General features: G+C 42.9%; 1 protein-coding gene across 21 annotated transcripts in view; it reads left to right on the top strand.

Moving 5' to 3' along the window:
* The window catches only part of SGMS1 (sphingomyelin synthase 1), a 336904-nt gene that overhangs the window by 115978 nt on the left and 208187 nt on the right, over nucleotides 1-12739 (top strand). The window lies entirely within an intron of this gene.

Here is a 12739-nt window from a genome sequence, read left to right as displayed (position 1 = left end):
CTGTTAGTTTCTATTGCTGGTATAATTAATTTTTACCACAATGTTACTGTTATGAAACAACACAAATTTATTATCTTAATGCTTCTTTAAGTCAGAAGCCCAACATGGGTCTCACTGGGTTAAAATCAGCATGTCTTGAGACTTTTGGCCTTTTCTGGGTTAAAATCAGCGTGTCTGAGACTTTGGAGAGGCTGCCACTGTTCTTCGGCCTGTAGCCTCTTCCTCCATCTTCTCTCTGACATTTATTTGTAGTCAAATCCAAGAAAGGGTTTCTGATTCTAAGGACCCATGTGATTAGATTGGGGCAGCCTGGATAATCCGGGATACTCTTCCCATGTCAAAATCCTTAATTTATCACATCTGCAGAGTTAGGTAACATAGTCACAGGTTCTGTCCACAGGATATGGACATGGGGCCGTTATGTTGTGCACCATATCTGCTTACCCTTTTTTCTTTTATTCTCCCCACTGGTAAGTTATTTGGATACCAAAGCTAGCATATACATAATGTATTTCTTTATGAAAGTGAAAGTGTTAGTCACTCAGTCGTGTCTGACTCTTTGCAACCCCATGGACTGTAGCCTGCCAGGCTCCTCTGTCCACGGGGGTTCTCCAGGCAAGAATAGTGGAGTCAGTATCCTCCAAGGGATCTTTCCAACCCAGGGATCATACCCCGGTCTCCTGTGTTGCAGGCAGATTCTTTACCTTCTGAGCCACCAGGGAAGTCCATACCTTAAAGTACTTTCCTTTTATTAGCACTCACTGAACTGCCTCGTTTATTGCAAGTGCTGTAATTGAATTCTAGTGAGCATGTATTACTTTTTTTTGAAGATCACAATTAATGGCGTGAGCATCTTTGGACATATATCTTGCTATTCTTTTCCACACACATTTGTAAGGAAAATATGAATATATGTCGGTTGTTAATTTTGAAAGAAGATTGTAAGCGATTAATAAAAGGGGAAAAGAAAAGGAATACGTGATACTAACGGAAGTTCTCTAAAAGCATTGAAGAAGGAAGTGAGCATTAATTTGTGCTTTATTATGTGCCAATCACCATGCCAACAGATGACTTCCTTTTTCTCACATCATGTTCCATGGTGATACCAAAAGATCTGTTATTGGCCCCAGTCTACTGATGAGGGAAAAGAGCAGTAGAAGCTCGTGTAACTTGGTCCAGGTTGTGGCTCTGGGATCCACATCACCCTGCCTCCCCAAAGGACAATGGGGATTCCTTCAAGTGATACCCCCTACAGCTCAGTCCTCAGATGTGGGCAGCATACCAAGTGGTGATTCTTCTGACACCCTTACATTGTTTAACTCTTTGAATATTTGAGGTGCCCTCATGTGCATTCTCACTTTCACTTAAAAAAATATCTCAGGGAATGAGTGACCGCAGTTTTAAATCTGGCATTGCTGCCACACAGCACCCTGCAGGGACTCGTGTGTTGTGACCAGTGGCTCTGGCTGGGCAGCGGGGGCTCCTGATGGTTGGCGACCTTCAGGACACTCAGAGAGTCGCCCTGGTGGGTTCTGCTGTGGGGGCTGACGTGGGCTGCACCCTGTCCTGGGCCAAGCTGGGGCTCCCTCTTGCCAGGGGACCACTGGTCTGGAGGCCTGGTTGGAACTGAAGTTCTCTTGGGACTCCTGCTGTGGGGTGTTCGCGAGTTGGGGTTTGACGGTCCTGAGGATGGTATGAGGCCCGGTAGGGCTGCTTTTCCAGAAGAGCTTCCAAACACCAAACACGTGTAATTACTGCCTCGGTCCAGCCTGGCAGGGCCCACGCTGGCTGGTAACTAGTGTGATACCAGGCTGTTGGCTGTTAGCCGGCTCACTTGGGAAGAGGGCAAGGGCTTGGGTTCCATGGTACATTGACCTGGATGTGGTGATGGTTTTGCTTCTGGGGTCATAAAAATCAGGAGGCTGTTTCAGGGTGCAGGTTCAGGTTCCCTGGTTCAGGTCTTATTCCTGAACTTGCTCTTATACAGAAAGAAGTGTGATCAGTGCATGCAAAATTGTGTTTATCGCTTCTCTAGAGTGAACAGTGTTTGATGAAGGGATGTCAGAACCGCTTGCTTTTCAGCCTGTTTAGCGTGGCTCCAGCTGGCCTGGACCCAGGGCCTCTGTGTTCCTGGGCTTCTGTTGCTTAGAAGAGCTGCATGGTGGCAGGAGACAAGGGCTGCTTGTGTGCATTCTGACCAGTGGCAGCTGCAAGAAAGGAAAGTGATAAAGTCCTTCTGTTTTGCTTTTGCTCAACTCTAAAGGCTACTTCAGGATTTTTATAACATTACAGCATTCCTTAGGAAAACTCGACTTGGGACATTTATTCTGAGGGTTTTAGGGATCTTTTGTGAGGAGAGGTACTATCTGTTAGGAGGATAGCCCCACAGGGATGGAACTCTTCTTGGCTGTCCCTAGCTACCATCACGCAGTGTGATCTTGTGCCAGTCACTCCCCCTCTCTGGTCCTGTAAGTTGGGAGCTGGAACAAGAGCAGCCAAGTCATTCACACTCAGAACCAGCACTCTGGACACTCTTGGTACTAGAACACTGTGTCCCCACTGACACACTTAGCTGAGGATTTGGAGTCTGAAAGAGCTGCTTCTGATGCCCGGGTCATGCCACTTATGACGTCCATGAGCCTGAGCAAATGACGTTATCTCTTTGGTCTCCTTGATCAGATTGGGGATCAAGTCACTTCGATCATGGGGTGGCTGCCAAGATTCAGTTCAGTTAAATGAGGTAGTGTGTGGGGAATGCACTCTGCCAGGGGTCTAGTTCCTGGTTAGGGTGCAGCTCAGGGTAGCTGCCCACCGTTAGCTGTGAACTGTCTGGTATATGAAGGGCTTTTGACACTGTCCTTATACGTCTTGTCACAGAGCGAGTGGTTCCCATTAGCTTTAATTAAAATGAAAAAATTCTGATAACTGTGAACCAGCGGGAAGTCCTTTTTCCCAGGGTTCTCTGTTCTTTCCTGTTATTTTAATTTGCTCCTTGAGGAGTCCTGTGTGGTCTGAGGAGTGGGCTCTGCTTAACTGGGCTTCCCTTTAGGAAAACAATTTTGTAACATGAAACAAAGCTAAAAAAACAAACATGACCCAAATGGCTCATGCAACTTCGTTATTTCAGCATGGCCTTTTCATAGTCCCTAACTTTAGTCATGAGAAGACAGGTTTGTGAGGCATAGATGATGTGGTGGAAAAATGCAACCCTGTATTTTCCTTGAGAGAGAATACAGGGATGTGCGAGGAAGAAGTCTTAGCTTCCCAAATATGTATTGAACTCCGCTATTTTTAAGGCATTTGGAGATGCAAAAATGAATTCAACTGATGTGGTCCTTGTCGCCATAGAGATTAGTTTATTGGAACAGGGCAGCCATTAAATTATAGAAATAATCGTTTAATTATAGTTGTGATGGTGCTGGGAGAAATGCAGGGTATAATAAATGGGCAGTGTAGGATCGCATGTGATGGGAAGATCAGAAAGTCACCCTGGGGCAGTGGCTTCCAGCTTAAGGTCCGAAGGATGAGAGGGAAGTGTGCCAGGGGAGATGAGGAATGCGTCTTTCCACACAGGAGGAGCACACCGGCAAAGACAGAAAGAAGTGAGGCTTGTTAGAGAGACTGGAGGAAAGCCAAGGTGGCTCAGAAGCTGGTGCGCTCTGGGGACAAGGATGTGAATGATTTTGAGAGGTAAGCAAGGGCTGGACTGTGCCATTAGCCAGCCTGGGCATCCAGGATCCAGATTTTTTTTAAATTCTAATTTTTATTTTGTATTGGAGTATAGTTGATTTACAGTGTTGTGTTAGTTTCAGGTATGCAGGAAAGTGATTCAGTCATACGATGTATACATATCTGTTCTCCCTCAGATTCCCTTCCCATATAGGTCATTACAGAATATTGAGTGGAGTTTCCTGTGCTATAGGGTAGGTCCCTATTGATTATCTGTTTTATATATAGCAGTGTGTATATGTTCAGTTCAGTTCAATTCAGTCGCTCAGTTGTGTCCAACTCTTTGCGACCCCATGAATCACAGCACGCCAGGCCTCCCTGTCCATCACCAACTCCCAGAGTTCACTCAAACTCATGTCCATCGAGTCAGTGATGCCATCCAGCCATCTCATTCTCTGTCGTCCCCTTCTCCTCCCACCCCCAATCCCTCCCAGCATCAGAGTCTTTTCTAGTGAGTCAACATGTATATGTTAACAGGATCCAAATTTTATTCCAAAGAGCAGGGGGAAGCATTGAGCTAGAAAAGGGCCTTGATGCGACTTTATGTGTGTTTCCAAGCGGTCACTCTGGTTTCTTACTGGAGCTTAGATTTTCGGGAATAGGAGCACAGAAAATATGGGGAGACAAGTTTGGAAGCTGCTGCAGCCATCCAGGTTTACTATAATGTCCTGTTCTCAAGTGGGGAATGGAGATGAGTATTTAGGAGGCGCGGCACACAGGACCACTTTGATTGACAGGATGGGGAGATGCGAGGGAAGGGAAGGAGCCCAGTGCAGTTCCTGTCCTGAGCATCTGGGAGAAGGGTGGTACTATCTGGGCAGACAGAAAATTTGGGGGGGATTGTGGTTTAGGCGGGGATGGAGGAGTGTCTGCTGGACACAGTTCTCCTTCTTTGGGGATGCAATCCCCCTGGATGTTCGTGGCTTGCCCTCCATTTCCCTGAGGCCTCTGCTCAGGCGGCCCCTTGTTAGGGAGACCTTTGGAGACCACTGCTGCAGTCCTCCCCGTAGCACCTGCCACCATCTGACAAACTGCTTATTTTCTTATTTCTTTAGAGTGTATATCCTCTGAAAAGAATGTGAGCGCCTTAAAGGCCAGAGTTTTTGTTTGATTGTCTGTTGTGTGTCCAGAGCGCCCAGAACGGTGCCTGGCATAGAAAAGGCCCTCAATAAGTACTCCCTGAATGAATTAGGAGTATTATTTCCATTCTGATTTTTTGTATCCTGTTCAAAATTGAGTGACTTCTAATTAACCCAAGCCCAGGAGAGGCATAGGGACATTGTTCATTTGACATATCAAGTCTTTCTTTCTTTTTTTTAAATCTCAACAGGATGAGTAGAAAAATTTGATTTTCTTCTTTTTTTGTTGTTTTGTTTTTAGTGTTAGAAGTGATAGAAGAGGGCAGTTATGAAAATATTTGAACATCACACCTTTTTTTGTTCTTTACAAATCAGTATAAACATCTAGCCCTCATCTGATATATTGTTCAGATTTGGGGGCTAAATTATAGCATTTTGTAATTCCTCTGAGCTTATTATTTTTCCAGGGGGGAGGGTGTTCACTGACTTTTTGATTACATCTTTTCAACTTGCTGAGGAAGGGTATGGAGACCAGGATCCAAACTTGCTTAAAGGCAAAATCTGAGGGCGGAACAGAATAAAAACCTTTTGTTAGAGAGATTGCTGGAACCCTGGATCTCTACATGGCCGGTAATTTGAAAGTCCTAGCAATTCGTAAATAGTTTCCTAAATCTTCTTTACTTTGGGTTCTAAATCAGTTGCTACCACTTGTAAACAGAATCTCTGCTTGTGAAAGAAGAGGTTGTATATATAATGGTTAAGCGTGCAGCTGTCGGAGTCACACCTCTGTTTGAATCCCTCCCCACACTCCCTCCCACCGTCATTTGCCAGCTTGTAACTTTGCACAAGTTACTTAACCTCTTTCTTTAAAATGGATATAACTAAAATGGTATTATTATTTGAGGAGTTAGGAGAAGACAGATGCTCATTATTGTTACCATTTATAAGCTTAACATGATTGATGGTATTACTAAATGGGATTTAAATGTCGAAGTATCTTAAAGAGAACTAAGTGTTACAGAGTATAATTGACTCAATTCCGTGTTTCCCAAACTTGCCAGAATGTAAGAATCTCCTTGAGGGGCTTGTGAAAAATATAGATTCTCAGGCACCTCCCAGATTTACTGACTCAATCTCCAGAGGAGGAAGCTTGGGAATTTTGCTAGGTTGACACGGCCTGGATTTTGTGACTGTGCCGTGCTGTGTGCTGTGCTCAGGCACTTCAGTCATGTCTGACTCTGTGACTCCATGGACTGTAGCCCACCAGGCTCTTCTGTCCAAGGGGGTTCTCTAGGCAAGAATACTGGAGTGGGTTGCCATGCCTTCCTCCAGGGGATCTTCTTGACCCAGGGATCGAACCCACATTTCCTGCAATGCAGGTGGAGACTGTCTTTTCTTTCAGATATTCTGTTTAGAGTCTAGATGTGTGTTTATACTTGTCTCAATTTTGAGATAGGAAACATGTCACCATTTATGTACGCCATCTTATTCAGAATCTTCTCTCTAATCAAAGAAGACATAACATGCTTCTGGGTTCCAAGGAACATGAGAGACTGTATAGCTACAAATTAGCCATGTTGGTGTAAGTTACTCAGCTTTCTTGGCTGCCTTTCTTTCTCTTTACAAAACCTATCTGATCTTATTAATCTGCTCAGTGAAATATACGCAGGGACGTGTTTGAGTATCTTCGCAGCCTTCTGTCCTCTGGAGTCTCTAAGGTCTCAGTTATTCCAGGCTGTCAAAGTGTCAGGGACTGTGGATGCAGTGTCTGTGCATGGAGGCAACCCCTGAGCTGTGTTCAGTGGAGGCCAAGCCTGAGGAGCTGCTCTTTGCTCCCCTGAGAGCTGGGAACCGGGAAGGAACGTTGCACTCCACTGCATTTAGGACAGTGTGTTCTTAATCAACTGTTCTGGAAAAACAGCATTTTGTTGTTTTCACACAAGCCTGCAAGTTCATTTCCCTTCTCTGGTCCAGACAATAGTGAGTCAGTGACAAAGGAAGATGAACATCTGAAACTTTTTTTTCTGAAGGCTGAGCTTTCTGCAGGCATCACAAGTGGAGTTGACACCTCCCTAAGGAATACAGGATTCTCATTGTCTTGAAGGTGGTACCTCTCCATGACAGGTGGGGCTCGGGGTAGCTGTTTTCTCACATGAGTCTATGAAGTGTAAAAGAAGTTTCTTTTGGGACTTCCCTGGCAGTCCAGTGGTTAAGATTACATGCTTCCAATACAGGGGGCTTGGGCTCCATCCCTGATCAGGAAACTAAGGTCTCCTCCACCCCACGTGCCGTACAGCATGGACAAAAAAGAAAAATTAGTAAAAAATTTTCTTCAACAACCATTATTCATATTGGTCATGGTTTCATATTGATAGTTTAATTTCAGTTTGGGCTTAATTGTATCTTTCTATTTACATTGTTGTGGGAGAAATTGATTTATGCTGAGAATCTTGTTTGAATGATAAGTTCATTTTCTGACTTGTAACACATCGATCCATTTTAGCTCTTGTTAAAAATGGAAAAGTTGACGTCCATTCATGAATTTGCACATTACTACTTCCTTAGAAAAAGCCTGTGAGGTCTTAAGGACACCTACCTGGATGCAGTTTAAGTTGAGGATCTGGAGATTGGCAGGAATAGGAAAGGTGTTTCTTCTTTTCTTTTTCATTCTAGTAGTCACGCCTGACAAAACTTTCTATCTGCACAGTATTAAGTAACAGCAATCCTGAAATGTTAGTGAATTTAAGAAGAGCTCATTCGGGAAATGTTGTGAAATGTGGGCAGATCTTTGTCATTCTGTGGGCAGACCTAAAGGACTGAACCTTCCCAGTAGAAAAGGCAGGAGGCGGGTCCGTGTGCAGGTGAGTTTTCCTTCTTCTGTCCTGTGGGCAGATAAGAGGAAGCAGGCCTGAAGTGGGGACTCCCCTCGACTCCCTCAGGAGCTTGATTATGGGATGAGTCTGGGCCTGCAGCTTTCTTTCCCAACTTCTCTTGCTGTTTCAGCTTTTTTTTTCTTTCCTCATCTGAAATCATCTTTGTGTGGGGAGAGGCTGGAGGTGGAAATTAAGAGTCTTCTTTTTTACCAGGAGTAGAGATGATTACCCAGGTAAGTGGTATTCTAATCAGCCATAGTCACAGATTCCTATCTTGTCAGGTAAGAGGCGTCTCAGGGAGGAGGGAGTCTGTGGAAGGCCTTCTGGTCCTGATGACAGGGAGGAGGCAAAGCCCAAGGCCTAAGCCAGGCATTTCTAAAGTGCAAATACAGCATGTAATAAAGACACTGTCTACAAAGCCAGACCTCTGTTTAAGCAGCGAATATACATATAAACAACAAAAATGGACAGTGATGCAAGATGTGCAATTTTAATTTTGTCAAATACCCCTACTTAAAGTTGCAATTATTTATATAACTATGTGTAGTAATCTAAGAATTAGTCCTAATAGTTTTTTTTTTTTTTTTGGCTAGAGTTTTAATGATACCATATATTTTAACATCTTACCACATTGTCTAAGCTTATAAACGTAGGAACCTGAGGTTCCTATCCCACCATTTTTTTTGCAAACTCCTGTGCTACCGAATAGAGAACAGAGCACCTTATAAGGACTTAGAGGCGACTTGTTGAATTGGATTGAAGCATGACTCAGTCCATTTATGTAGGTGGAACTCTGCAATACTTGCTTGTGGGTGTTCACATATTCATGATGTTTATTTACAAGCTGTCTAAGCTAAAGAAATGCCTGCTAATTTTCTTAGTCTGTGTGTGAATCATATGGAATTATCTCTGCAAATTAATTCCTTTAATTAACCCAGAGGAGAGGGAAAAATCAAACATTAAGTTTCATTAAGTCCTTTGCCTAGGGTAATTTAAAAGTGTAACGAAGTACCCTTGGATATAATACAGAATTTTGTATAAAATGTCTACAATGAAAAGCTGTAAGTAAGAATGGTAGTTTGTGGACAGGTTTCCCTCCTCCTCTCTAGTTCTCAGTATTGAAGCGTGGGTCCTGGAGACATGCTAGAAATGGACAAGGAGAGGAGTTCCTCCATGTGAGTGAGGGGTGCAGGAATGGGGAGCACATTGAGGGAAGCAGAGACGTTACTGCCAGCACATAACATCGCGAGAAGATGACAAGAGATCAATGTGGCAAGGCTGGGGCACTCCTCCAGGATCCTGGATGTCCGGAGAGCATGGTGCTCTTTGGATTTTAAGCAGGAAGGAACAAGATGCAATTTCTCGTTTAGAAGGTTCTGCACCTTTTTGGATCCTGGGCTCAAAGCCACAACAACACCACCAGCTCAACTTAACTCTTTCTCCAGTCCTGCCTGCCTGTCTTGGCTTTATATACTTAGAAGCACTTGTGACCAGGGTGCACAGTGTATGCTTTATTTACTTGCCCATTATCTGCCTTTCTAACTAGAATGTAAACCTCCTGAGGGCAGGGCTATAACTGTCTTCCCAGTGCAGCATCTCCAGTACCACCACCATGCCCAGCAGGTAGCAGATGCTCAGCAAATAACTATTAACCAATCAAATGCAAAGCTTGGTTTCTGAAATCAGTGTGTCATTGTTCTCCTCACAGATTTAATAATTGATTACAAAAGGAAAAAAAAGTAATAGTTCAGTGGGGAAACTGGACAACACTGTAAACAAGGAGTCAAAATCCACCAGTAATGGCTTCCCATGTGGCGCTAGTAGTAAAGGACCTACCTGCCAATGCAGGAGGTGTAAGAGACACAGGTTTGATCCCTGGGTCAGGAAGGTCCCCTGGAGGAGGGCATGGCAACCCACTCCAGTATTCCTGCCTGGAGATCCCATGGACAGAGGAGCCTGGTGGGCTACAGCCCATGGAGTTGCAAAGAGTCAGACACGACTGAAGCAGCTGGCACACGGGAACTCGCACAGTAAGAAATAGTGTCACATGTCTCTGGGTGTCACAGCCCAGTCAGGAATCCAAATCCAATCATGAATGAACACCAGAGAAACCTAAACTGAAGGATATTCTCTAAAAATTATTGGCATATATTTCTCAAAAGAGAAAAGCTGAAGAACTGTTTCTGTTTAAAGGAGACCAAGGAGACCTAAGAGTTAAATACATTTGTGATCCTATGCTGGGCCCTGGGAAAAAGAAAACTTCTGCGAAGGACATTAGGACATTTGATGAAAGCGAAATATGCAAGGGGAGAGGGGATAGACTGTGAGCTAGAGTAATTCTGTGCAGCTGAACTCTGGATAAATTATCAGGATTCAAAAGCTACGTCTCTGGGTGGCCTGAGCCGTGCCTCAGGACCCAGGGCAGCAGATGAAAGATCTGTAAGAGAAGGAACCCTGGCGTGGGATTCTGGAGACCTGGCCCTGCTACTGAGCTGCTGGCCCGTGGTTTCTTTTCAGAGATTGGGGTTCTGAGGCTCAGAGACTCTGGCCGTTACATAACTTTGAATCTGAGCAGCAGACTTAGGCCTGGTGCGGTGAACTTTAGGCAGGCAGAGGTGATGGGAACACCTACCAGTCAACTGTGGCTGCCTCTGCAGGTGGGATTCACATTTCAAAAACCAATAAAGGAAGAAAAAATAAACACAGTGATTTAACAGGGCATCTTGTGTGTTAGCACTGACAAGTAGTTCTTATTCTTGTCAGTGTCTTGATGGTCAGATCATAGTGAAAACTCAGAGGGAGGTGGAGACACAGAGAAAAGCTTAGTATTCAAAACATACAGCTTTGGGGAGAATGTATGGTCTTTTTGTCATTTAAAGCAATGAAGCTAATTGCAGAGATTTATTTTATAGGGCAATAACTTCAGCCCAGTTCCTTCTGTCTGACTTTGGTGATCGTTGAGAGCCAGTGACAATAGTCATTGACCATGAGCCTTTCTAGGATTAAAGAGTTTGTTGAAAAATCAGCAGAGATCACTCATTAAATCTTAAAACACCAAAGAAAGAGTTAAAAATTAAATCTTAAAACACCAAAGAAAGAGTTAAAAATTATATGCCCATATGCATTAATTTTTGAAGTCAGAAAGTAATTTTAAAACAGTTTAAAGTAGTAATGGCTGTGGACCCCAGTGGCCCAGTGGTTAAGACTGCCTTCCAGCGCAGGCTGTGTGGGCTCAATCCCTGGCTGGGGAGCTGAGATCCCATATGCCTCTAGGCCAAAACACCAAAATATAAAAATCAGAAGCAATATTGTAACAAATTCAGTAAAGACTTTAAAAATCGTCCACATCAAGAAATCTTTTAAAAAATTGAAATAAGGTAACAGTGGTTGAAACAGAATTTGCTGGTTTAAATTTGAACTAATAAACTGAAATAAATGCCATTATCAGGGCATTGCAATGTTTTGAACCACTTGTTTAGGTGGGTGGGAGAAAGAGTCTAGTATGAGTTTGTATTAGCCAAGATGGAGAGATGAAGACCATCTAGAAATCTGAAGCCAGTAACATAATTAAGGTTTTGGAGTATTGTTTTACCTGAGTATTTATCAGTGGAGTATATAAAGTAATATGTCTAAATTTTAAGGAATAATTTAAAATACATTTATAGTATTGATGGAACCCAAATCAGAACCCTTTATAGATATCAAAAGTGTTAATAAATGTATAGAATGCCAAATGTACCTGTGCACACGCCCTGAGCAGTCTTGAAGTGTTTTGATGATGAATCTGTACCCTTTTGATTTGACTTTTATTTTAAGATTTATTTCTATCTATTCAACTTGCTTAAATTTGAAGTATGCATACATCATTTCCACCTGCTTTAGGTTCCCAAGTGTTTTATATGTTACTATAATTTATCAGTAAGTCAGTAGAAGCATATCTAACTATAAGTGGTTATATGATTTCTAAGTCTTTCTCTCAGGTCCTGTGAATTTAAACAAGAATCCAGATAAAGATGTGAAGTAAAAAATATCTAGAGATGGGACTTCCCCGGTGATATGGCGGCAAAGACTCCATATTCCGAATGCAAGGGGCCTGGGTTCGATCTCTGATCAGGAACTAGATCCCACATGCTGCAAGTGAAGATCCTGCCTGCCACAACGAAGACCTGGCACAGTCAGATAAAATAAATAAATTAAAAAAAAAAAAAACCTGGAGAGGCTTCAACAAATAAAGTTTGTTTTTTAAATATAGTATGCAAATTTAGCCTAAGCCATACTTCAGAAGATAACCATTTGGCATTGACTCTTTAATTAAAAGAGCAGAGAAAAACAACCTTATCTCACACTGTACTTCCACCTTTATTCTCTAACTGGATGAAGTATACTTTGAACTATGTGACAAGTTATTGTTACTGCTTTTTCAAATTTTGGAAAGTGCATTTTGGGGCTATGCTACTATTGCTTAGCTTCTGATATCCTGCCTACACTGGAGAAGAATATTTATGTTTATATATTTATATATAAGAAAAACGCTGTCTTGGCCACAGTGACACCTTTGAGATTTGAGGAGTAGATGTATAAATTGTGTAGAACAATACCTGAATAAATGAAGAAAGGCTATGCATATATAAAAAGGAAAATAAAAGATCTTTTTGTGACTTACCTTTTAGTAAGTATTCTCAGTATTAGCATTAGTACTAGTATTAATAGCATTCTAGTAATAACAAAACCTTCCTGCTCCTTATCGTGTGTGTCGTTCATTTAGTGTTCATTAGGTGCTGCTGCTAAGTCTCTTCAGTCGTGTCGACTCTGTGCGACCCCATAGACGGCAGCCCACCAGGCTCCCCCGTCCCTGGGATTCTCCAGGCAGGAACACTGGAGTGGGTTGCCATTTCCTTCTCCTCATTAGGTGCTAGGCACATGCTAATGTGTATTTTATATAATTTTGTGATTCAGTTCTCCCACAAATGTAAGAAATGAGTATAGCTTCATTTCACAGATGAGAAAACTAAGATTCAGAGATGGTACTTTCCGTACCTCAGAAGGGGCAGTTTCAGA

Source organism: Moschus berezovskii, chromosome 12 (genome assembly GCF_049115385.1).
Source record: "Moschus berezovskii isolate FMDL1 chromosome 12, NW_MosBer_1.0, whole genome shotgun sequence".
NCBI classification, from domain to species: Eukaryota; Metazoa; Chordata; class Mammalia; order Artiodactyla; family Moschidae; genus Moschus; species Moschus berezovskii.
The sequence above is the reverse complement of the archived record's forward strand: the minus strand, read 5'-3'. Positions and strand labels throughout refer to the sequence as shown.